A 27,485-nucleotide genomic window follows, 5' to 3' on the forward strand; every position below is an offset into this window, starting at 1 on the left:
CCGTCAACTGCACATACGGTTCACGTCCACGCTGTCGCGGCATGCTACCAGTGTTAAAGACTGCGATGGAGATCCGTATGCCACGGCAAACTGGCTGACACTGAGGGTGGCGGTGCACAAATGTTGCGCAGCTAGCGCCATTCGACGGCCAACACCGCGGTTCCTGGTGTGTCCACTGTGCCGTGCGTGTGATCATTGCTTGTACAGCCCTCTCGCAGTGTCCGGAGCAAGTATGGTGGGTCTGACACACCGGTGTCAATGTGTTCTTTTTTCCATTTCCAGGAGTGTACATGAAACATTTACAATACATCAAATTGGCTCAAATTGGATACTCAAACAAACGCTGTGAATGTGAAGTTGTCCCTAAACTAGATTGTGAGGTTTATGACGAAGTGGTATGTGGAGCCAATTCCTTCCCACTCAAATCTTAAGAGAAAACACATAGCCAACCCAACATTAATTGCTGCTACCCAAGACAGAACAAAGTTAGAAAAAGACGAACAGGCGCGCTCTGCTGAGCTCTGATTATCACCTAGGAAAATCCCTGTCTGCCGGTGCTGCGGACATACATTACCAATCTGTCTTCTTAACTGCAAGAACACGATTTGGCGTACCGGAGGCGATGGCTGGTTGCTTCGACGTCCTCGACCGAAAGGCGAGAGCCGACTGCCTAGAGCACCCGTACAGGCCGAACACACAACATTCCCGCCCCCACGACAGTGGCCGTGGTTAAACGTTCCAATCAGCAACTAGAAAACCGGCGGAAAATTCCACTCCATTGCCAGAGCGCTACCATTCCACCAATGGAGATTCTTGGCGCCAATTTCTGCGCTGATTTTGCTACGTCACGGAGCTATGCCCTGAGCAAGCCAATCACAGTTACTATTTTGCAGAAGGCGCGGGAATTTTCCCGCCACAACTGCCTGGGTACACAAGTCATTCCCACGCCTCGCTGGTAGCCCGCCAGAAAGTGTTTTCGCTAAGATTCTGCGAAGTAACGGAACCTCTAGCCCAGCCGCTACTTCAGACCCCTCCGGGCGTGTCTTTTGACAATGTCGGCGTCTGCAAAGCATTCACTCGACTTCCTCACACCCGTCGGCTTAACCCTCTCCAGATCAGCGCAGCACGCCTGTCACCGGACCACCCAGGTGACGGGAAACGCTGCGTGGGAAGTCCGCGTGTGAAGGAATAGCAACTTTTCACCGTATACAATTAGAGACGAATATCGTAAGATAGAAATATGAGAGGGGGCTCATGCCACCTCTCAGAGTCGCATTCTTCATTTAATTTCTTTTTGTAGTCGTTGCACGATAACCGCGGTGTGACAGATGAATCTTGAACTGTGCCTGGCTCAGCGCTGCCGTTGTCTTCAGTCATCGTTCGCAGCATGATTTGGAATCCATTAGCGGGGAATCGCCGCGCACAATCTCCAAGGTTGAAAAACAATGCTATTTCGAACTGAAACAATCCCGTTCTCGTCAGACTTCTGGTTTAAGGGCTGCTAAAAACTTTTGGTACAGTCCTCGTAACTACTCCCCAAACTTAAATCCTCATCGCATGATCAGTAGTTCAAATTTCCTTTACTTTACGTCTATGGTCGCAATGATTTTTATTTCTTTTTTTTTGTCATCAGACTACCGGTTTCGGTCTATAAAGACTGTCTTCAGATCTACTGAAACTGGTAGTCTGATGACAAAAGATTTGTGACCATAGACGTGAAGGAAATATATTCTATATTCAGGTGACTGTTCAATTCGCGACCATGTCGCAGCTTGTAATATCACTAGTTCGCCAAAGATCTGGAAATAATATACACTACTGGTCATTGAAATTGCTACACCAAGAAGAAATGCAGATGATAAACGGGTATTCATTGGACAGATATATTATACTAGATCTGACATGTGATTACATTTTCACGTAATTTGGGTGCAGAGATCCTGAGAAATCAGTACCCAGAACAAACACCTCTGGCCATAATAACAGCCTTGATACGCCTGGACATTGAGTCAAACAGAGCTTGGATGGCGTGTACAGGTACAACTGCCCATGCAGCTTCAACATGATACCACAGTTCATCAAGAGTAGTGACTGGCGTATTGTGAGGAGCCCACCATTGACCAGACGTTTTCAGTTGGTGAGAGATCTGGAGAATGTGCTGGCCAGGGCAGCAGTCGAACATTTTCTGTATCCAGAAAGGCCCGTACAGGACCTGCAACATGCGGTCGTGCATTATCTTGCTGAAATGTAAGGTTTCGCAGGGATCGAATCATGCGTAGAGCCACGGGTCGTACAACATCTGAAATGTAACGTCCACTGTTCGAAGTGCCGTCAATGCGAACAAGAGGTGACCGAGACGTGTAACCAATGGTATCCCATACCGTCACGCCGCGTGATACACCAGTATGGAGAAGACGAATACACGCTTCCAATGTGCGTTCACTGCGATGTTGCCAAACACGGATGCAACCATCATGATGCTGTAAACAGAACCTGGATTCATCCGAAAATATGACGTTTTGCCATTCGTGCACCCAGGTTCGTCGTTGAGTACACCATCGCAGGCGCTCCTGTCTGTGATGCAGCGTCAAGGGTAACCGCAGCCATAGTCTCCGAGCTGTTAGTCCATGCTGCTGCAAACGTCGTCAAAATGTTCGTGAAGATGTTTGTTGTCTTGCAAACGTCCCCATCTGCTGCCTCAGGGATCGAGACGTGGCTGCACGATCCGTTACAGCCATGCGGATAAGATGCTTGTCGTCTCGACTGCTAGTGATACGAGGCCGTAGGGATCCAGCACGGCGTTCCGTATTACCCTCCTGAACCCACCGATTCCATATTCTGCTAACAGTCATTGGATATCGACCAACGCGAGCAGCAATGTCGCGATAGGATAAACCGCAATCGCGATAGGCTATAATTCGACCTTTATCAAAGTCGGAAACGTGATGGTAGCATTTCTCCTCCTTTCACGAGGCATCGCAATAACGTTTCACCAGGAAACGCCGGCCAACTGCTGTTTGTGTATGAGAAATCGGTTGGAAACTTTCCTCATGTCAGCATGTTGTAGGTGTCGCCATCGGCGCCTACCTTGCGTGAATGCTCTGAAGAGCCTATCATTTGCATATCACAGCATCTTCTTCCTGACGGTTAAATTTCGCGTCTGTAGCACGTCATCTTCGTGGTGTAGCAATTTTAATGGTCAGTAGTGTACTAAAGAGTTTTCGTATTGTTTGTCAAAGCACACTGAGCAGTGAATTTCCAAACGCCAGTGATGCGGCAGTGGGCAGCACGTTGAATAACGTAAGGGCCTCGTGTGCGATGCGCCGGGGGGAGGGATGGGGGAGGGGGCATCTCACGGCTCAACTTGTGGCTTCGTCGCGAAGCGTTCGTCGGACTGCGCTCTTTCATACTGTCCGCTGGCTGCGGTGTGCTGTTTTCGGACTACGAGGAGCGCTGCGGAACGCACATAAATCTGTGCAAATCCCGCGACCGCGGGGCAGCGCAGCGCGACTATGTAAATGAGCGCAGTGCGCAGCCAGCCGCCGGCCGGCGCAAGTGTAGCGGAAGTGATAGCGCGTTATGCCGGGCCAGTTTCGTTCTGCCGCCAGCAGAGTCGCCGGCCGCCGTCTCCGGTCCCGCAGCAGCCGCTATCGTCCGCATCTGAGATGGGGAGCGGACGCGGGAGTCGCCATGCGTGATATCAAGCAGCGGCCAGACCCTCTGGCTGGTCGTGAGCACAGCCGCGGCCCGCGCTGATCATTGAGTCTCCCCTCCTCCTGCGCTTAACATAAACATCAGGCTGCTTCTCCCGCATCGTAGGTTTCAGTGTAATCTCGTGTAACGAATTATCAAATCCTCTGTCGGTTAAATGTATGATGGGTTTGATAGGAGGGTCAACCACAAATAAAATATCCCCAAAAGCCGAGAAGCGATTCTTGATGTTGTAGTAGCTCTCAGGGGCCCTCTGGGATGCTTCCTATGTGAGGCTCTCCGGTGGATCTCTACGAGTCGCTGTCCATGATTTGCGCACGCGCAACACGGGGCCGTATAAAGTATAGTTTGTGTACTTATGATCTTCGCGCGCGGCCGGCGTCCCTAACTCAGTGGCTCTGATAACGCCGATCATATATAAGCGCGGTGACATCCGGTCGCGCTACCAGTCTGAATCGTACTTTGAACTACTCAAAGAGATGCATCGTTCTAGGCATGTTCCGCGTTCAAGCGCTGATGTTTCCAAGGCCCTTGATAATATTGAAATCAGTATCGGGACCAAGGAGGAAAATAAAGTGAAGGTGAACGGCATTGTTTCCCATACTTTCCCTGATAGTCATTGTGCTTTTATTGGTGGTGTTTCGAATATTTTCCTGACAAAAAACTGAAACATCCAGGAGATGAGGAAACAGAAAGACACTTCACGGGTAGAGATAATACAAATTTTATTTCAGTTATTGTAAACTCGAGTCATATTTGCAAGGAAGCTGGCAGTATCAACCCACTTCTCATTATGACATTGCATCCCATCTAGCCTGAGAAGGGTATCATAAGCCCATTGTATATTCTCCTGAGGCAAGACTGTACGCAGGTTTCCTAACTGATCCCTGATATCCTGGATGGAGTTGACTTCTGACCTGGTCCCACACATCTTCTATCCACGACTGATTTCGGGAGATTGCTGGCTCCCAGAGTACCTGAACATTATGCAGACATTTCATAGAGACACGTACCGGTCGGGACGAGCATTGTTCTATTGAAAAATGTCACTTCGATACTATTGCATGAGAGGTAGTACACGAGGACGACCGTGACTAAACTTTGTACTTTCAATTGCCTCATTCACTGCTAGTCGTGATCAGAAGTAACACCCGATGGCTGCCTACGCCATAACACCTGCAGTAACACCGCTGTGCCTCTCCAAAACTGTCGAAGAACTGGGCTTCTCCGTAGGTCTTCGCCATACTTGCAGACGATGGTAACTCTGGATAGCGCAGTACCGTGTTCATCGCTGAACAGAATGCGATGCCATTCATCAACTGTCCATGCTTTCTTGTCACGGCAGCATTCCACATACAGCCGTTTGTATTGTGGTGTTAACGGTAGCCTACATGTTTGTTGTTGTGGTCTTCAGTCCTGAGACTGGTTTGATGCAGCTCTCCATACTACTCGATCCTATGCAAGCTACTTCATCTCCCAGTACCTACTGCAGCCCACATCCTCCTGAATCTCCTTAGTGTATTCATCTCTTGGTCTCCCTCTACGATTTTTACCCTCCACGCTGGTGATCCCTTGATGCCTCAGAACATGTCCAACCAACCAATCCCTTCTTCTAGTCAAGTTGTGCCACAAACTCCTCTTCTCCCCAATTCTATTCAGTACCTCCTCATTAGTTCTGTGATCTACCCATCTAATCTTCAGCATTCTTCTGTAGCACTACATTTCGAAAGCTTCTATTCTCTTCTTGTCTAAACTATTTATCGTCCATGTTTCACTTCCATACATGGCTACACTCCATACAAATACTTTCAGAAATGACTTCCTGATACCTAAATCAATGCTCGATGTTAACAAATTTCTCCTCTTCAGAAACGCTTTCCTTGCCATTGCCAGTCTACATTTTATAACCTCTCTAGTTCGACCATCATCAGATATTTTGCTCCCCAAATAGCAAAACTCCTTTACTATTTAAAGGGTCTCATTTCCTAATCTAATTCCCTCAGTATCACCCGACTTAATTCGACTACATTCCATTATCCTCGTTTTGCTTATGTTCATGTTCATCTTATACCCTCTTTTCAAGACACTGTCCATTCCGTTCAACTGCTCTTGCAACTCCTTTGCTGTCTCTGACAGAATTACAATGTCATCGGCGAACCTCAAAGTTTTTATTTCTTCTCCATGGACTTTAATGCCTGCTCCGAACTTTTCTTTTGTTTCCTTTACTGCTTGCTTAATATACAGATTGAGTAGCATCGAGGAGAGGCTACAACCCTGTCTCACTCCCTTCCCAACCACTGCTTCCCTTTCATGTCACTCGACTCTTATAACTGTCATCTGGTTTCTGTACAAATTGTAAATAGCCTTTCGCTCCCTGTATTTTACCCCTGGCACATTCAGAATTTGAAGGAGAATATTCCAGTCAACATTGTCAAAAGGTTTCTCTATGTCTACAAATGCTAGAAACGTAGGTTTCCCTTTCCTTAATCTTTCTTTTAAGATAATTCTTAGGGTCAGTATTGCCTCACGTGTTCCAGCATTTCTACGGAATCCAAACTGATCTTCCCCGAGGTCGGCTTCTACCAGTTTTTCCATTCGTCTGTAAAGAATTCGCGTTCGTATTTTGCAGCTGTGACTTACTAAACTGATAGTTCGGTAATTTTCACATCTGTCAACATCTGCTTTCTTTGGGATTGGAATTATTATATTCTTCTTGAAGTCTGAGGGGATTTCGCCTGTCTCATACGTCTTGCTCAGCAGATGGTAGAGGTTTGTCAGGACTGGCTCTCGCAATGCTGTCAGTAGTTCTAATGGAATGTTGCCTACTCCCGGGGCCTTGTTTCGACTTAGGTCTTTCAGCGCTCTGTCAGACTCTTCACGCAGTATCATATCTCCCATTTCATCTTCCTCTACACCCTCTTTCATTTCCATAATATTGTCCTTAAGAACATCGCCCCTGTATATATACTCCTTCCACCTTTCTGCTTTCCCTTCTTTGCTTAGAACTGGTTTTCCATCTGAACTGCATGCTGCAGCCTACATATGGGGCAGTAATCCCCTAGATCGCCTGCTCTCTGACCAGTAGTGTGGCATGACACAGTAGGTTGAAGGAATTCTTAGTTGTTCTGGGATGGCAGGCTTATATGTGGTCATGATGTGCTTGGTGTAATGGTCAGATGTGCTCGACCAGAATGTTAATGGGGAGTACTACTGCCCTAAGTTCCTAAGCAGTCTAACTTAGGGGCATTATAACATCAGAATGACCCTACAGATCTGGATATTATTCAGTTCGACCAGATGCGCAAATGGAGACCCAGCAACGATGTCCCTTTCAGCCCCTGTCAGATACTGATAAAGCTGTCTCAGACGAGTACGTGACATCTCCGTGTCCTTCACTATTATTGTTCTACATCTGACGTTGTCCACATCCTTTATATAACACAAAGGCCTGATAACAAACAAGAAGTCTCTTCTGAAGGTATTTGTCTGGAGTGTAGACTTGTAGGCAAGTGAATTGGTAAACAGCTCTTACAAGAAGAGAACAGAAGCTTTTGAAATGTGGTGCTACTGGATAACACTGAAGGTTAGATGTGTAGTGTTCTGCAGTGAACACATGGTGTGTCGTGGGGCGATCACTTTGTTTTTTAAAATAACAGTAAAGCTACGATCGCTTCAATATCGTTTACTAGATGACCGGCTTCAGCACTCTGAAGGTGCCATCATCGGATCTGAAACGTAGATTAACATTTATAATATAACGTTTCAGATCCGATGATGGCACCTTCAGAGTGCTGAAACCGGTCATCTAGTAAACGACATTGAAGCGATCGTGGCTTTTCAGTTATTTTAGATGTGTAGGTCTAATAACTGATTAGGACGTATTGAATCCAGTTGGGGAGAAATGACATTTATAGCACAACTTGATTAAAAGAAGGGGTCGGGTTATATGGTACAGCTTGAGCCACAAAGGAGCGGTGACTTTGGGATGGAAGAAACTGGGGGGCGGGATGGGGGGGGAACGGCGTGGGGGGTGGCAGTGTAAGAATTGTCGGGGAAGGCAAGACTTGACTATAGTAAGAAGGTTGAAATGCATTGCAGTCACCAAATGGTTTGACGCCCAACAAAAAGGGCAGTAGAAACGTGGTTCCTATACTTAGGTAGTGTGCTTGCTTGCTTGTAGCTAGACTCGTCAGAAGGCCATGGTAAAATAAAACAGAAATAACGATATCAACGCCATAAGTAACAACTAATCATTTACTTTAATAATTTATCCGCAAATATTCATCATTAGATTGATGATAAGGTGTGGCGCTGGAGTAGAAGTATTGAACACTGGTCTAACCTAACTCTGTGAAAGTTGGCTATCTAGTACAATAGCTGTCCAGTATGGACTGCTGACAGGGCGTACCGTGGTCTTTGATTCATAATCAAAAACGTCTTCGGTCCCGGGTTCGATCCCCGCCACTGCCTAAATTTTGATAAATAATCAGCATTGGCGGCCGAAGACTTCCGGCATAAGAAGTCAGCCTCATTCTGCCAACGGCCTTGTCGAAGAAGGCAGAGGAGCGGATAGAGGTTCAGGGCACTCTCTTGTCCTAGTGGTGGGAAATTGCCCCTAAAGGCGGAAGAATCAGCAACGATCAATGGCATGAGGATGCAGAAGGCAATGGAAACCACTGCATTAAAGACACGTAACGTGTATCCACAGGACATGTGGCCTGTAATTGAAGAAGTATCATGATGATCTCTCCATTGGCAAAAGATTCCGGAATAGTCCCCCATTCGGATCTCCGGGAGGGGACTGCCAAGGGGGAGGTTACCATGAGAAAAAGATTGAATAATCAACGAAAGGATAACGTTCTACGAGTCGGGGCGTGGAATGTCTGAAGCTTGAACGTGGTAGGGAAACTGGAAAATCTGAAAAGGGAAATGCAAAGGCTCAATCTAGGTATAGTAGGGGTCAGTGAAGTGAAGTGGAAAGAAGACAAGGATTTCTGGTCAGATGAGTATATCAACAGCAGCAGAAAATGGTATAACAGGTGTAGGATTCGTTATGAATAGGAAGGTAGGGCAGAGGGTGTGTTACTGTGAACAGTTCAGTGACCGGGTTGTTCTAATCAGAATCGACAGCAGACCAACACCGACAACGATAGTTCAGGTATACATGCCGACATCGCAAGCTGAAGATGAACAGATGGAGAAAGTGTATGAGGATATTGAAATGGTAATGCAGTATGTAAAGGGGGACGAAAATCTAATAGTCATGGGCGACTGGAATGCAGTTGTAGGGGAAGGAGTAGAAGAAAAGGTTAGAGGAGAATATGGGCTTGGGACAAGGAATGAAAGAGGAGAAAGACTAATTGAGTTCTGTAACAAGTTTCAGCTAGTAATAGCGAATACCCTGTTCAAGAATAACAAGAGGAGGAGGTATACTTGGAAAAGGCCGGGAGATACGGGAAGATTTCAATTAGATTACATCATGGTCAGACAGAGATTCCGAAATCAGATACTGGATTGTAAGGCGTACCCAGGAGCAGATATAGACTCCGATCACAATATAGTAGTGATGAAGAGTAGGCTGAAGCTCAAGACATTAGTCAGGAAGAATCAATACGCAAAGAAGTGGGAAACGGAAGTACTAAGGAATGACGAGATACGTTTGAAGTTCTCTAACGCTATAGATACAGCAATAACGAATAGCGCAGTAGGCAGTAGAGTTGAAGAGGAATGGACATTTCTAAAAAGGGCCATCACAGAAGTTGGGAAGGAAAACATAGGTACAAAGAAGGTAGCTGCGAAGAAACCATGGGTAACAGAAGAAATACTTCAGTTGATTGATGAAAGGAGGAAGTACAAACATGTTCCGGGAAAATCAGGAATACAGAAATACAAGTCGCTGAGGAATGAAATAAGTAGGAAGTGCAGGGAAGCTAAGACGAAATGGCTGCAGGAAAAATGTGAAGACATCGAAAAAGATATGATTGTCGGAAGGACAGACTCAGCATACAGGAAAGTCAAAACAACCTTTGGTGACATTAAAAGCAACGGTGGTAACATTAAGAGTGCAACGGGAATTCCACTGTTAAATGCAGAGGAGAGAGCAGATAGGTGGAAAGAATACATTGAAAGCCTCTATGAGCGAGAAGATTTGTCTGATGTGATAGAAGAAGAAACAGGAGTCGATTTAGAAGAGATAGGGGATCCAGTATTAGAATCGGAATTTAAAAGAGCTTTGGAGGACTTACGGTCAAATAAGGCAGAAGGGATAGATAACATTCCATCAGAATTTCTAAAATCATTGGTGGAAGTGGCAACAAAACGACTATTCACGTTGGTGTGTAGAATATATGAGTCTGGCGACATACCATCTGACTTTCGGAAAAGCATCATCCATACAATTCCAAAGCCGGCAAGAGCTGACAAGTGCGAGAATTATCAAAATGGTTCAAATGGCTCTGAGCACTATGGGACTTAACATCTGATGTCATCACTCCCCTAGAACGTAGAACTACTTAACCCTAACTAACCTAAGGACATCACACACATCCATGCCCGAGGCAGGATTCAAACCTGCGACCGTAGCAGTCGCGTGGTTCTGGACTGAAGCGCCTAGAACCGCTCGGCCACCGCCGCCGGCCCGAGAATTATCGCACAATCAGCTTAACAGCTCATGCATCGAAGCTGCTTACAAGAATAATATACAGAAGAATGGAAAAGAAAATTGAGAATGCGCTAGGTGACGATCAGTTTGGCTTTAGGAAAAGTAAAGGGACGAGAGAGGCAATTCTGACGTTACGGCTAATAATGGAAGCAAGGCTAAAGAAAAATCAAGACACTTTCATAGGATTTGTCGACCTGGAAAAAGCGTTCGACAATATAAAATGGTGCAAGCTGTTCGAGATTCTGAAAAAAGTAGCGGTAAGCTATAGGGAGAGACGGGTCATATACAATATGTACAACAACCAAGAGGGAATAATAAGAGTGAACGATCAAGAACGAAGTGCTCGTATTAAGAAGGGTGTAAGACAAGGCTGTAGCCTTTCGCCCCTACTCTTCAATCTGTACATCGAGGAAGCAATGATGGAAATAAAAGAAAGGTTCAAGAGTGGAATTAAAATACAAGGTGAAAGAATATCAATGATAGGATTCGCTGATGACATTGCTATCCTGAATGAAAGTGAAGAAGAATTAAATGATCTGCTGAACGGAATGAATAATCTAATGAGTACACAGTATGGTTTTAGAGTAAATCGGAGAAAGACGAAGGTAATGAGAAGTAGTAAAAATGAGAACAGCGAGAAACTTAACATCAGGATTGATGGTCACGAGGTCAATGAAGTTAAGGAATTCTGCTACCTAGGCAGTAAAATAACCAATGACGGACGGAGCAAGGAGGACATCAAAAGCAGACTCGCTATGGCAAAAAAGGCATTTCTGGCCAAGAGAAGTCTAATAATATCAAATACCGGCCTTAATTTGAGGAGGAAATTTCTGAGGATATACGTCTGGAGTACAGCATTGTATGGTAGTGAAACATGGACTGTGGGAAAACCGGAACAGAAGAAAATCGAAGCATTTGAGATGTGGTGCTATAGACGAATGTTGAAAATTAGGTGGACTGATAAGGTAAGGAATGAGGAAGTTCTACGCAGAATCGGAGAGGAAAGGAATATGTGGAAAACACTGATAAGGAGAAGGGACAGGATGATAGGGCATCTGCTAAGACATGAGGGAATTACTTCCATGGTACTAGAGGGAGCTGTAGAGGGCAAAAACTGTAGAGGAAGACAGAGATTGGAATACGTCAAGCAAATAATTGAGGACGTAAGTTGTAAGTGCTACTCTGAGATGAAGAGGTTAGCACAGGAAAGGAATTCGTGACGGGCCTCATCAAACCAGTCAGTAGACTGGTGACCAAAAAAAAAAAAAAAGTTCGAATACTGGTAAACTCTTTGACATTCAGCGTTGAAACTGTGTTTTTCCTTCGCTGTTTTTTAAATATTCCCTGAAGGGAGCGGGCTGGCAGCTGATAAAAACAGCTCTTCAACAGATGCAACATGTTAAAAGATGGTTGAAATGTATAAAATGATGATACTAACAGATTATTTTTGTAAAAAATACATTGGTAGACGATATTTAGATTTTTACTTGAAAACAGATGACAATAAATGAAGTTTTTGTAAAAATCACATGGTTCGAAAATATTGGCGAGTTATAAATCTGTTTTGACGATTTCATGTTACTGTTAAAATACAGGGACTGATGATAACGTGAATGATGTCATGGTGTTATGATGATACAGGAAAATAATAATGGTCATGATGAAGGTGGAATGGTGATATGAGAACCACAGGTAGCGACTAAAATACAGCAAAGTGGAGGAAGGAGGGAAGCAGAAAATGGATGGTGTGAGTTGGAGCGTTGTGATTAAGGGTTGGAAAGAAGGAGGTATCTCGCAACGGATTTCATTGTCGGAAAGGTGAGGTCGTTGAAATTCAGCTGGGAGAGGATGGATGAGGCATGAAGGTATAGGGAAAGTCGAATATGGATATAGTGGGGGAGCAGGGTATGTGGATAGGTGATTAATGGTTGGGGATCTGGGTGCTGTGACTGGATTTTGCATTAATATATCGGATTCGTAGGTGCTCTAAGAAGAGAAGTAAGTGCAGGAAGTGGGTGAGTGGGTACATAATGCGAGTTGTCGGATGCGGAAGGAAGGCGAAGTGCATGTGTTTCCAGGATTTCAAGAGACTCGTATAGTTTAGGGGAGGGACAAGTCCACTCAACGTTGGCGTAGATCAGGATGGGCAGGATGAGGGATTTATAGGTTAGGATAATGGTAGAAAGATGTAGACACCAAATGTGAACTGTTAGTAGTTTTAGACAGTTTCAAGCTTTGTATTGGTTGGTAAGGAGCTGTGCATTCCATGTTAGTTTTCTATCAAGGGTTAGTCCTAAATATTTTACTATGTTTGTCAGAAGAATGAACTGTTTGTTCATGGAGAGATAGAAATCCGGATGACGGAAACGCCGAGTGATGCGACCAAAGGTGGTGGCCCGGATTTTCTTTGTATTTGCTTGAAGCTACACCTGTCAATCTGGAGATTCGAGTGGCGCTGGAGGAAGGCAGAGGAGAGCTGAAGGGTGTGTTAAGTGGCTAGGTTAGCGACGTCGTCAACAAGCTGCATGATGTAGGTTGGGGGCGGCTGTTTGGGAATGTCTGTAGTGTGCAAGGCACGAAGGAGTGGTGAAAGAATAGAGCCTTGAGGTTCACCTGCAGCAGAGTGAAATACGTGGGAACAGGAATGGTTGATTGTGACATATGTAGGACGGTGGCGCAGTAAAGATACTATAAGTTTTGTATCTTCAAGAGCGGCCCAGAACGCTATACCAATCAATGGTTTTTTATACATCAAGGGAGACAAACATGGTGAACTTAATTGATGGGAGATTAGGTGGATAAGGATGGAGTAGTTGGTACGAAAGCCACAGTGGGGCTTGGGTATGGGTAGGTGGGTTGCAAGTGGCTGATGGTTTCACTGAGTAAGAATTGTTTCAAACGATTTTACTGAAAATTGACGTGAGGCTGATAATTTGGTGGAACTAAATCTATTGGAGTCGTTTATCATATTTAGGAAGAGGGGGACTTAGGACCTTTACCACCACCTGAGTACAGGATGGTATTGTAAAGAATTACTAGGGTTTCCTGGTAGGCTCTACGTCGTTCCTTGAGTGGCGACAGGCAATTGTTCGTGAGAGTTGGCAGTGTTTCGCTTTTTAGTGAATATTTGTGTAACATCTTCAGCAACACTTGTTGATAATTGCTGAACTGTAAGTGCCTCAGCTGCAGACAGTTGTTCGACAACTGGCGATCTGCAACAATCGGCCAAGTGAACATGTAAGTCAGCATTTATCAGCAAACGTGAATTATGTTCATCTGCGAGCTACTTGACAAATTGAGGAAGTAATCTGTGGTGTCAGCGCCTTCTGTGGCAGCAGATACAACTATCGGCTGATTTAGTAAACTATTTGTAAGTCTTGTGGTGAAAGCCTAATGACGTTCTTATAAAGTACACCATCATAACTATATGGCGCCACGTTGAATACTGGATGGAATGTGACGCCTTCTATAGGTACAGTTGCGTACCGTAGCTAGCGATGGACACAGTGGAATTTGTAAAGGTTGCACTGGTTACGAAGATATTAAGAGACTTACATAGGACGGACCACCAAGGAGCGCTGCATCAAAATAATCTTCGGTTATAAAATTTATTTTGTCTTCATCACAAATTCATGCAAAAATGACCAGTTTCGATTGTTCAAGCCATCATCATATCACTGAAATCTTTTTAGTCCACAGACGACCGTGCTCTGACCTGGCAGGTTGATCCACACAACACATATCACTAAGCACTAGGCAGACCCCTAAAGCAGCACAAGTGGAAAAATAACATAAGGGGCGCAGCTTTATGCGGCCTTATTTTTTACTCCAGGCATGTGATGAAAATAGGCTTGAGCTAGAGATGTTTGTGTCGGCTGTGTAAATGACTAATTTCAAGTAACGGTTATTAGTGTAAGTTTGTACAAATTCATTTTTGGATAAAGTTTGCGATAGAGTGGATACAAATGTAAGTATTTTATAAGCGTTATGATATTTCTTAGTCAAATTTTGTTATAGTAAATTATATATGTGATTTAAAGACGTAAATACAAATAATTCATATAATTTTTTGTTAAAATCAGTGGAAATATTTTTGTGGGTCGGTAACGACCCTTTGGGAATATATTGCGCGTGATATTCTTACTATATTCTTTTTTAAGTCTCGGCACGTTCTTACTATGAATGAAATTTCTGGAGGGTTTAATGGCAGTGCACATGTCCAGGGCGTCGATGTTTACATGGATGTTAGACAATGTCCGTATAGAAGAGGATTGTAACAGGGTAAACAGATCGAACTGAAACCAATTACTTGCTCCAGGTTCGAATCCTGCCTCGGGCATGGATGTGTGTGACGTCCTTAGGTTAGTTAGGTTTAAGTAGTTCTAAGTTCTAGGGGACTGATGACCTTAGAAGTTAAGTCCCATAGTGCTCAGAGCCATTTGAACCATTTGAACTTGCTCCAGCCGCAAAAATGATAATGACGAAATAAAAACAGATGTGGTCAATCCTATTAGTACCTCTCAAATCTGTGAATCTATTCCAACTACATCTGTGGTCAGTTCACGCAGGTCACAGGGACGGCAACGTCGTCCTGATGAAGACTCGATCAGCCGGGCTATCTGACGGGGCTTCTGATCGTCCTTCTTCACGACATGGTACACAGGCCACGCAAATGGATAAAGAGTGATTTGCTTCCACAGCAGGATAAATGTTCAATGCTATCTTCACGAGTAGTGTTTATACTCAATGAAGACAGTGAACCATTCTAGTTCTTTGAGATATTTTTCAACGAAAACGTCATGCGACACATAGTAATAAATGCAATAAGTTCCTGTTTTTCTGGGTATGAAATGTACTGCTTTCTAGGTATACTGATTTTCAGCGGTTATGCGCCTTTACTAACACGTAACATGTATTTGGTGGCCAGCGAAAATACCCACAATGTTTCAGTGGCCAAACGGATGCGACGTAACCGGTCGAAGGGATATTTAGGTATATTCATGTCGCAGATAACAACTTACGCACAGGTGACTAAATGGCTAAAATTTGGCCATTGTTCGAGATCATGAATGAAATATTTATTGTATATGTTCCCACTGAAAAAAACTTTAGCATTGACGAATCAGTGATTCCCTACTATGGACGTCATGGTTGTAAAAATCTCGTTTCAGGGCCATGCCACAAAAAATTCTGGGCATATACGGACTAAAGCGAGTACCAGGTCATTAAATCTCCTCGGTCTTTAGCCTAAAGACTACAAAAATACCAACCCTGAAAGATGGCACTTGAGGATGGTCTAACAACCCTACCACAACAAAGGTCAAAAATTAATTATGATTGTAGTGTTGCTCACGCTGCTAAATATTGCATTTTCGGGCAACAACAAAGTTATATTATGTGGCAGGTGTCATTAGAGCACAGTTAATAAAGTCATTTCTTGAAATAATGGATAAACTAGGCACTTATCTTTTCGTGTTTCCCACGCTGGTCTCGTTGTAAACTCACGGCTCAATCGTCGAAAATCTAGGTAGTGATGATTCCAAGCTCGGGTGCAAAGAGGCCTAGGAGTTATTCTGCGATATTCAAAAGTTTTATATATGTGTTTCATAAACCATTCTTGAAGATTAAACTTTTGCAAGTTAGGACAATGGTGATGTAAGAAAAAAAAAGTAATCAGCATTCCGAATTTAAGTTACATTTCTTTTTCATTACTTTTCTTGCAATATCGCGTAACTCGTTCCAAAACATCACTTCACAATATAAAACATACTTGAAAATATCTTGCCGGCCGGAGTGGCCGTGCGGTTCTAGGCGTTACAGTCTGGAGCCGAGCAACCGCTACGGTCGCAGGTTCGAATCCTGCCTCGGGCATGGATGTGTGTGATGTCCTTAGGTTAGTTAGGTTTAATTAGTTCTAAGTTCTAGGCGACTGATGACCTCAGAAGTTAAATCGCATAGTGCTCAGAGCCATTTGAACCATTTTGAAAATATCATCCTCACTGTTAAAGTTCACATTTCGTAAATTGACTACAATTTGCGTCTTTTTAACATGACGACCAAAACTTGACTCTCTAGTGACCGCTTAAGCGCCCAAAAATCAGAGTTACAAGTACGTCAAAGATCATAGTGAAAAAAGAAAGAATACACGCAAGAATAATATCATTGCAATATATACATATCGATGCATCGAAGTACCTCTACATTAATGAAACCAAATCTGAATGTTGTCACAGAAATATGTTAACTATTTTACAGAAACACAGTAGAATATTGCTGGTATCGAGAGGTTGAGGTGAGGTGCCGTAATTACAATGGGAAGGCCTTGCCGCCAGCAGAGGACGAACTGGTGGCTGTGCAGTCCTTTAGCGAAGACTGGTGCGGCAATTTGGCGGCAGGGCGTGGTGTGGCGACTGCGGCGGGGCGGCTCTTGGCCGCCATTATTCGACGCGTCGCTACCAGCATCCGGCGGTGCCCCGCGGAAGCGCGCGCCAGATAAGAGCAGCCTAATGGCCAAAAAGAATAACGTTTACGAGTGCGAACCGGGGCGAGGCGGGCCGTGTCAAGCCCATTGTCTCCGGCCTGCCCCCGTCGTTACCGCCGACTACCAATAAAAGTTTAGTGGCGTTATTGAAGAGGGCCGCGGGGCGCTACCCGCAAGCTGCGACCGGGGAGCCGGCAGCTAATCCCCTGTCTGTCTCGCTGTCTTCCGCTCTCCTGCCCTCGCCATTCACCGGTGCCGCGGGAGCTAGGTGCGACGCTCCGGAGGGAATCCGACCCCACACGTGGTGGCTCCTTACGGACTGTGCGCGTCTGTTACGGTGTAGGGAAATATTTTGTGTCGCACTCTTGTATTCACCGCTTTCGAATCGCAGCGTCCCCTTATTGAATTATTCATGCAACCGCGACTGCCCCACCGTATCTGTAATACAGCTGACGAACGGGTCTCTTTTTTAGTTACATATTTAGCATATGAAACAGTGTTCATCTTGGCACACTGCCACTGAACTATCAGCAGTTTAAGGTACGAACCTGTCCATCTAAAAAAGAAAGGACGTCTCAAGGAATTAAAAAATTATGAAGTTCAAATATGTAATCTTACTTTACGGCCAGATATGCAGGGTGGTCCATCTGAAGTTTCGGTTGAGATTATCTCGAAAACTACACATCCTGTTTCTTCTTCTATCACATCAGACAAATGTTCCCCATCATAGAGTCCTTCAATGTACTCTTTCCACCCACCCGCTCTCTTCTCCGCATTTAACAGTGGGTTTCCCCTTGCACTGTTAATGTTACCACTTTGCTTTTAGTTCACCAAAGGTTATTTTTGCTTTCCTATATGCTGATTAAAGCAAAAATAACCTTCGGTGAAATTTCCTATATGCTGAGTAGTAAAGCGAACAAAAGAAAAATTCGGGGTAGGTATTAAAATCCATGGAGAAGAAATAAAAACTTTGAGGTTCGCCGATGACATTGTAATTCTGTCAGAGACAGCAAAGGACTTGGAAGAGCAGTTGAACGGAATGGACTGTGTCTTGAAAGGAGGATATAAGATGAACATCAACAAAAGCAAGACGAGGATAACGGAATGTAGCCGAATTAAGTCGGGTAATGCTGAGGGAGTTAGATTGGGAAATGAGACACTTAAAGTAGTAAAGGAGTTTTGCTATTTGGGGAGCAAAATAACTGATGATGGTCGAAGTAGAGAAGATATAAAATGTAGACTGGCAATGGGAAGGAAAGCATTTCTGAAGAAGAGAAATTTGTTAACATCGAGAATAGATTTAAGTATCAGGAAGTCGTTTCTGAAAGTATTTGTATGGAGTGTAGCCATGTATGGAAGTGAAACATGGACGATAAATAGTTTGGACGAGAAGAGAATAGAAGCTTTCGAAATGTGATGCTACAGAAGAATGCTGAAGATTAGATGGGTGGATCACATAACTAATGATGAAGTATTGAATAGAATTGGAGAGAAGAGGAGTTTGTGGCACAACTTGACAAAAAGGAGGGACCAGTTAGTAGGACATGTTCTGAGCCATCAAGGGATCACAAATTTAGCATTGGAGGGCAGCGTGGAGGGCAAAAATCGTAGTGGGAGACCAAGAGATGAATACACTAAGCAGATTCAGAAGGATGTAGGTTGCAGTAAGTACTGGGAGATGAAGAAGCTTGCACAGGATAAGGTAGCATGGAGAGCTGCATCAAACCAGTCTCAGACTGAAGACCACAATAACAGCAAGAACGTCTGGTGAACAGCACTGTTTGAAAGAATATCATGAACTGAGAAAATGGGAAAAATAGAGCTGTTAGAGATGTAATGCTACAGCGGGATGCTGACAATTAAATGAACTGGTAACATGAGAAATGAGGTTCTCTGCAGCATTTTCTAGGAAAATTCTTCCGAGTATCATTACTTTTTCGAATTCTTCACTTTTTCATGCAGCCATTTCGCCTTAGCTTCCCTGCACTTCCTGGTTATTTCATTGCTAAGCGACCTGTAATTCTGCATTCCTGAATTTCCCTGAACATTTTTGTACTTCCTACTTTCATCGATCAACTGAAGTATTTCCTCTGTTACCCATGGTTTCTTCGCAGTCACCTACGTTTTTATTGCCAGCTTCTATGATTGCCCTTTTTAGAGAATTCCTCTTTAACTGTACTGCCTACTGAGATATTCCTTTTTGCTGTACCTGTACAAATCATGGAACGCACAAATCCGCTTTCACGAATTCTTCTCATCTCCAAACAGTTTACTGAAAGGACTGGAAACATACTGCGCATATGTCACGCAGTACCCGTGGACTCAAGACAGAGACCATCGGAATCCACGCCAATGTTAAACATTAAATAAAGCATTAAATAACGTAAGATAACGCAACTAGTTACTTCATAATGCACAGCATTAATCAAGAACCGAAATAATGGGAAGTTTAGTGATTCGGCTTAAAGTCTTGTGATTCTCAGAAAGAAAACCACGTATAAAATATTGCACAACCATGTATAACAAGTCTTTTTTTCCTTTTCCTGACCTTGATCTCTTATCTTCACGAGATCGCCAAGTTAATCTGGATTTTCTAATGTTGGTGACGGACAGTAGCCGTTTGCCCTTGCTGTCGCCATCCATTTCCCAAGAGACGGAATTGGTGTACCCCACCTGCCTGCGTCTACTGTTATCCCCAGGTAAAGTGCGCGAACATTTTCTAAAAGACTCCGAAGTCTATAACTGAGGCGAGGCGTGGGTACCAGACTGGTGTTCACCTATAGGGATGTTTGAACCCGCCTAAAAACCACCTCCAGGCTGGCCAGCACAGTGACCCTCGCCGTTAATACGCCGACCTGTGTCGACCAGGGCTGGCGGGCATTCCGGAATCCCGGAAGCGAGTGCGTCAGTCAGAAATAATAATTAAACGCAATAAATAATAGCAAAGGAGAGTCCTAAAATCCAAATGTTAAGCAATAGGGTTCCTAAATACAAGATGTGAAGAAAGAGGGTTTAATCTCAACGGTGCAAGCTATGCTACAACGGAGCGATCACACCAAACCAACTGTGGATCCGCACATACGGAGTTCAATGAGCGTCTCAAGAGCAAGAGCTGCGGCTGGACAGCGTTCCCTGTTTCCCTTTGTTCAAAGCGCCAATGACCAGTACCTGCCTTAAGAGGCTCTTGCACACCTCTCACACAACTGATAGTAGGCGGAAGACGTTAGGCTCGCCCCGTTAATATCTCTCCATGATGCCACTATGACGTATAGATGCTCAGTTCCGACTGTTGGAGATGTCTATCGACTTTCGCGATAGTATCGAGTTCTGCGAAGTGGTAGATCCCACACTGGATTTCGTCTTTTTGGCTGAAAAAAAAAGACTCACCATGAAGAAACTATCCGAATAGAACGTAAATCGGTGGATGTGGTACACATGCACTGGCAAACAATGATTACAATTTCAGGAAAATTGGATGATTTATTCAAGAGAAACAGCTTTTCTAATTAAACAAACCAATAACGTAATGGTCCACCTCTGGCACTTTCGCAAGCAGTTATCAGACTTGGCATTGACAGAGTTGTTCGATGACGTCCTGAGAGATATCGTGCCAAATTCTATTCAACTGGTTCGTTAGATCGTCAAATCCTGACCAGGCTCTAGCGTCCTGCCCATAATGCTCCAAATGTTCTCAGCTGGAGAGAGATCCGGCGACCTTGCTGTCCAAAGTAGGGTTTGGTAAACACGAACACAGGCACTAGAAACTTAACGCCGTGTGCGGGTGGGCAATACCTTGCTGTAATGTAAGCCTGGGATGACTTGCTATCAAAAAAAGGGAGTAGAAAATCGTCGACCTACCGCCGTGCTGTTAGGGTGCTGCAGATGACCACCAAAAGGGTTCTGCTATGAAAAAACATGCCAGCCTAGACCATCATTCCTGATTGTCGGGCCGTATGTTCGGGGAGTCTCCAGATACATAATCCGCCTGGATTCACACTGGAGTGGAATTGTCTTTTGTGGCAAACCCCGCTTGGAACTGAGCTTTGATGAGCAGAGAAGACAATTCTACTCCAGTCAATGAGATTCCAGACCGAAGGAGTCTCTGGAGACGCCCCGGACAGCGGTGGGATACTAACCTGACTGTCACCCACCTTACAGCACAGCGGCACGTCAATGATTTTCTTCGCCCATTTTGTTGCCCTTCATGGCAAGCTATCCTGGGCTTACATTTCAGCAAGATAAAGCCCTCCCACACACGGCGAGATTTTCTACTGCTTGTCTTCGTCCTTGCTAAACCATACCTTGGCCAGAAACGTCGCCGGATCTGTCCCTTATTGAGAACATTTGGAGCATTATGGGGCAGGGCCTTCAACTAACCCAGGATCTTGATGATCTAACGAGGAAGTTGGACAGAATTTGGCACGATATCCCCCAGAAGGACATCTACTCCATCAATCAACGACAACTCGAATAACTGCTCCCATAAGGGAAGGAAGTAGACCAAAGCTTTATTGAATTGTTCAATCTGAGAAGCTCTTCCTCTGAAATGACTCATTCAATTTTTCTGAAATTGTAATCATTGTTTTGTTTCTACATGTACATCGCACGTATACCATTCGAATATTTCCTTCGTGGCACGTTGTTTTCATCTTAGGGCCTGTATGCTGTTTCAAAACACCAGCACATTAGGATATTTAAAAAACACGTCGGTATTGTTAAGATTTATTATAACTAAAGGCAATGTAAGTTAAAGAAGACGGTAGCAATTTGGGTGTCTTCACCGTGGTTTCAAAAATACGTAAAATAAAAAATGAAAATAAAATAAGTATAGTCATTGGAAACGTAGAGTTTCGAAATCAGGTGTCGCCGATTCCACGATTGCAATGAAAGTGCCAAACTGAAGATATAATGAGCTGGTGCCTCAATTTTTGTTCAAGAAGTGCTAATTACAATTTTTCTTGTTTCAGAAGAGTAATACTACATTTTTTATTCTGTTGTACAAAACAAGTATCATTTTGTACGTATAACTAGACAACATTACTCATATATGTGTTCTTCAAATGAATAAATAGATCAATTAAAATAAAGTCAATGAACAGGTAAAATTAACTGGATCAAGATACGACTTACGCACTGATGCGAAACCTATAAATATGCTTCCATTTTTTAATGCTAATGATGCACGTGCAATGATTATGCATTCGCAGACAGCATTTCTGAAGTGAATACAACCTAATTATCAATAACTTTCATGCTTAATAATTAGGTTCCGAAAACAGCACCCAGTCACAATATACCGGGCGAGGTGGCGCAGTGGTTAGCACACTGGACTCGCATTCGGGAGGACGACGGTTCAATCCCGTCTCTAGCCATCCTGATTTAGGTTTTCCGTGATTTCCCTAAATCGTTGCAGGCAAATGCCGGGATGGTTCCTTTGAAAGGGCACGGCCGATTTCCTTCCCCATCCTTCCCTAACCCGAGCTTGCGCTCCGTCTCTAATGACCTCGTTGTCGACGGGACGTTAAACAACACTAACCTAACCCAGTCACAATATTTCTGAGAATCATTTTCACGCAGCAAGTATAGCTGAAGCGAGGAGAAATATTACTTTCATAATATACTTGGTATAACCGGTAAACTGCCATTATATAAAAGTTAAGTAGGTGATGTTGTATCAAATAGATATCCCTACAAAGAGGACTGCCAGTGCCTAGTGGAACCTTCCTTCAACGGGTGCTGTTACCCGATTTTTATTTCTCAGAACTCGATACGACCAACGATCGAATCCGGTCAAGTACACGTCGTAGTGAAGTCACGGAGAGGTGTGAGGACAGTGATTCTAACGTCTCCCTGAGTGGAATGTATGCCCCTCTGAGTCTACCGTTTCCACTGTTATGCGTCTTTTCCGCCACGGCCGGGCATCTTTTGTCAGATGTTTCGTTACGACGCGAATGCGAAATTAAAGCACGTTGATTATGAGCCATTTCCTACTCCAGTCTGTACGCTTTATTTACCTTACAATATGACAACAAAAGCCTGACTATTTAAATTAAAACCATTTACCTCTTTTGTGTGAAACTCTCTCACCATCCGCCACACGTTTTAACACGCCATGTAGTTTCAAACAAGAAGTTGGTCTATGAAACAAGCTCGCTTAGTACATTTGCCACGATAGTCATCGATCTCGTATCCTAGTCCAACACGTAATTTTAAGTTACCGTAAACGTTTAACCACTACAGCTAAATCTGCAATTTTGTGACTGATTCCTTGTTCGGATCCCTTATATACATGAAATGTAGGAGCTTTATCAAAGATACAGAAAAAAGTCTAAATTTGTTGGGTAGTGTTATTTCGTACCCAGGAAGTCCTCGAGTGTGCTTTGTTACATGCTGTACTCAGGATAGACCGCAAGACTCGGGGCTAAACAGGGGCTTTCTTCCGATAGTTACGGGCATTGCAAGAGGGGAGAACGATCTGTGCCTCCCTTTTCATATTTTAAAGTAGGGACGAAAGGCGAGGGGATTACAATGTCAATATGGTGCGATTTAAAATTCCACCCAGGCAATTCACTAACGAGCCCATCTTCTCTGACACATTACGCGGGGAAGGACCTCGGCGAGGGTGACCGGCGAGCAGTGGTGTTCACCCTCCATGCGGCTCGGTGGGGGGGGTGGGGAGGGAGGCGACTCCCCAGATTTCTCCGCTCCCCCTCCTAGCCGCCACGGCGATCGAAACCCATTTGCCTGACAAATCCTTTCGTTCCGCATACGTAAGCCGCACTTGTTCCTTATTGTTAAATTACCTCCCCCAGTGTTAGTCACGAGCGGGGAACCAATCTGGCGGTGGCCGCGCGCCGAATACCAACCGACGCGGCCGGCCCGGCGACTTCTTCTGCTCCTTGGTTGGGCCTTCCCTCCTCCCCGGTAATTAACTCTGCGAGAACCAGCCCCGCCCCACAGCGCTGGAGTGCGGATTTGGAGCTAATACCGGCGGATTAGGAGTTTTCAAAGCGGCCGGAACTCGTCCAATTTGCAAGTAAATGCTGCCACAGAGCGCCTCTGCCCCTTATAGAAGCTCTGGGACGGCAATCCGGAAGACTATGAACGGAAATCTGCTGGGTTAATCTTTTTCCTTGGTATTTTTCTCTAGATTCTGAAATTATTTCTACGCTTTTACAATTTGTAAAAGTGTCTTCTCGTCTAGTGCCTTTTACAGCATATGATGTAGGGTTCTTCATATAACAATATGTACTCGACCTTCTGTTTGTGTATGTATCGAGGAAAAATTAACTGAAGAAAGTCATAGTAAGCAAATACAAAGAGCAGCTCATGAAATATATACGAGGGCTGACCATAACTGGCTGTGGATTTTGGGTTTTTTAAGGTTGCCAGTTCTGAATGCAAGTGCGTAAACTCGCACTCTAGTTTTCTCTTGCTTGTAAGATGCCGGTAAGAAAGCGTACCGATTGCGAGCCACGTGCTGTGATCTGCTACTACTCACAGAAGGAATAACACCACCGAATTTTTTTCGCGAAAGTGCTGCGAACAGAACTTTTGTCTTTAAGTAGTGTAGTGAGTTATGAGGAGGCAGGGTGTGTAAGTGATGTAGGGAGTTTAGTGAAGGTAGAACAAACGTTCATGACGAACAGAGGAGTGAAAGACCTTCCATTTTGGCTGATGCGTTAGTGCAAAAAATCGATGAAATTGTTGTCAGGACTGTGGGTTAAATTTCCGCGATGTTTCCACAACTCTCTAAAACACTCTTATATACTACACAGAAACGCTGGGATACCGGATACTGTGCGCAAGATGGATCCCAAATCAGCTGACAGGGCAGGACAAAAAAATCGGGTCAATAGAGCCCGCGAGTTTCTTGATTCGAACTGGAAGGTGAAGACATTCTGAGTTTTATTGTGACGTAATACGAAACGTGGGTAGCTCATTTCACGCCTGAGATAAAAAGACAATCGTCAAAGCGGCGTCACACGAATTTCCCATCTGCAAAAAAATTCAAAACCTCAATTTTGACCAAAAAAATTGCGTCCTCATTGTTTTGAGACTGAAAAGACATCATTTCGGTTTAATTTCTGCCTCAGTGAGAGACCATCAATGCACAACCATATTCTGCGATCGTAAAAGAACTGAAAACAGGGGAATACTGACGAAAGGATTTGGCTTATTTCACGACAACTCCCGTCCTCACACAGCCTTAATTATGTGGAAAATTAGTCAACAATTTTATCAACAATATCCTGAAATTTCTCAAATACACTTCTTCTAAAGAATATAGTTATCTAGTACAGTTTCTGAACGTGCCTCGTATTTGTTCACTACAATTTTTGCCCAACTATAATCTTATTTACACGAGACTGTATGCTATTGTTTTCGCTCTGCCGTCAATAACTTGAATAATTTTATGTTTCATGATGATGAACGAACAGGCCATTTACAAACTGTGGGACACCGCCCGCTTAAAACATGTCTGCGCCGTAGATGTTTCGTGAAAACGCACGGGCAAAATCAAAACAAGTAGGTTGTAGGTTCGTACTAATATGTAGTTTAATTATAAATCTCCTTAACACTATGGTTTCATAGAGTAATACAATTACAGAATAGGAACGTCAGAAGTTTGGACAGACGCTAGGTGGTGAATACCGATTAGTTACGTCATCACTCTGCGCCGTTATTTCATTTCCTTTTCGACCCTGCAGTAACTCTCGCATTAGCTCACCCCTGCATCTTTAGGGACAGCTACGATCTACGACAAGGCATTTTAATCGAGTCTAAAAGTGTCAGATGTTATGAGGGATGGCTAATGAATCTTTGTACCTTACGTCTATTGAGATGAAGTTTAAATACGGACGCGCTTGGCGAAAAGCAGCACAAATTAGCCATAGTTTACGCTGATTTGCTTGATCAACATAGATCGTCATGTAGCGTTTCATTCATCATATCCTTTCTCCATTTCAAAGTGGGAAGAGATGGCAGAACCCTCCCTGAATATTAATTTCTCATCAGTAATCTATTGTCCACGGTCAGAAACTGGCAATGCTTATCTAGTTGTACGAAGAACCTTTCGTGTAGAACATCTGTTTCATGAAACTAATTGATGTGCTTCAGTGCCGTCTTCACTGATAGCATGCGGCTTTTGTCTTGGTACAGTTCCTGGTACTGTGGAGGGTAGCAGTAATAGTTATGTGCGTCTATCTACAGACCGCAGATGCTACAATCGAGATGGTCTCGATTATCTACTCACTTAACGTCGTTGCATTGTCACTCAGATTTGTATCAATGCTGAAGACTCCTTCGTTATTAGAAATAATTCTCCACTTTGAACGAGAGCCTCTTCGATCAAATACTACACGATCCAGTCAGTAAACGGATTGTCGTACCTATGAAATAGTAATATTAACTGTCCTAAAATATTATCATCATTATCTTCATGCATTAGACCCTTAGACTAGTGCGAACTTTAAATATGACTGTTACCGCTTATCTTTGATCTGCCCACTCAGTGGCAAACATGTAAAATCTGGAGTATGTGATATTTTATGTCGTGATTGCGAAAAAGACAATACTGAGCAGACGGGCAGGTCATTTGGCTTGAGATTTAAGACGCATACTTACATTAGCATTAGAACGGCACTGGGGTTAGATATAAAAGAAGCAGCTTGGTAATACCAACGAATAGCTAGAAATTATACACAAAGATGAAAAAAGTTGTGGGTTGTGTATTTTAGAGGATATGAAGATTTATATTACTAGATGGAAGAAATCAGATAAACTCTTAATCTACCCGTACCTCGTCTCTTACCTTCCAAATTTCCAGAAGCTCTTCTGCGAACCTTGGAGAACTAGCACTCCTAGAGGAAAAAGATATTGCGGAGACGTGGCTTACCCACAACCTGGGGGATGTGTCCCGAATGAGATTTTCACTCTGCAACGGAGTGTGCTCTGATACGAAACTTCCTGGCAGATTAAAACTGTGTGACGAACCGAGACTTGAACTAAGGCCATGTCTCCGCAGGGTACTGGTACTGGTAGGACTGAAGCTGTAAGGACGTGTCGTGGATTGTGATTGGGTAGCTGAGTTGGTAGAGCACTTGCCGGCGAAAGGCAAAGGTCCAAAGTTCGAGTCTCAATCTGGCACACAGTTTTAATCTGCCAGGAAGTTTCATTGGAAGAATGTATTCTACCTGGATGCTTCCTATACTCGTTTCCTTACAAAGGCGTTAGTCTGATTTGTACACCATTTACCTTGTATCTTATTTCCTGAAACATGAAATGCTGCCAAGAAAGTCCCGTCCTTTTTTTGCGACTTTACCTTCCAAGTATAGAAACTGCTGCTTGGAGTCGTCAAAGCATCCTGGTGTTGCATCACAGCGTGGATCTCATCATTATTCTCTACTGAAATTGTGTTAACCGATACCATGTCCACTGAATGACCTTACTCTTTAAATGTTTTCGCGTCTTTTTGCAGGGTTTGATCCTTTGTGAAAACCTAGAAGTGATCCTATTGCGTTTTTCTTTGTAAACTCTAGTATGTGTTCTGTCATTCTTATTTCAGTTTTAAGTGCGCTGGCGTTCACGCCTAATTCAAAACCTGATACTGCCTGTTTTAAATATTCATTT

General features: G+C 43.9%; 1 non-coding gene across 1 annotated transcript; it reads left to right on the forward strand.

Annotated features, from left to right (window-relative positions):
• The first annotated feature begins 22,152 nt into the window (after positions 1-22,152).
• Positions 22,153-22,225, forward strand: Trnaa-cgc (transfer RNA alanine (anticodon CGC)). The gene has a single exon. It is a non-coding gene; the product is annotated as a tRNA-Ala (tRNA).
• The last annotated feature ends 5,260 nt before the right edge of the window (positions 22,226-27,485 follow it).

Source organism: Schistocerca nitens, chromosome 2 (assembly GCF_023898315.1).
Source record: "Schistocerca nitens isolate TAMUIC-IGC-003100 chromosome 2, iqSchNite1.1, whole genome shotgun sequence".
NCBI classification, from domain to species: domain Eukaryota; kingdom Metazoa; phylum Arthropoda; class Insecta; order Orthoptera; family Acrididae; genus Schistocerca; species Schistocerca nitens.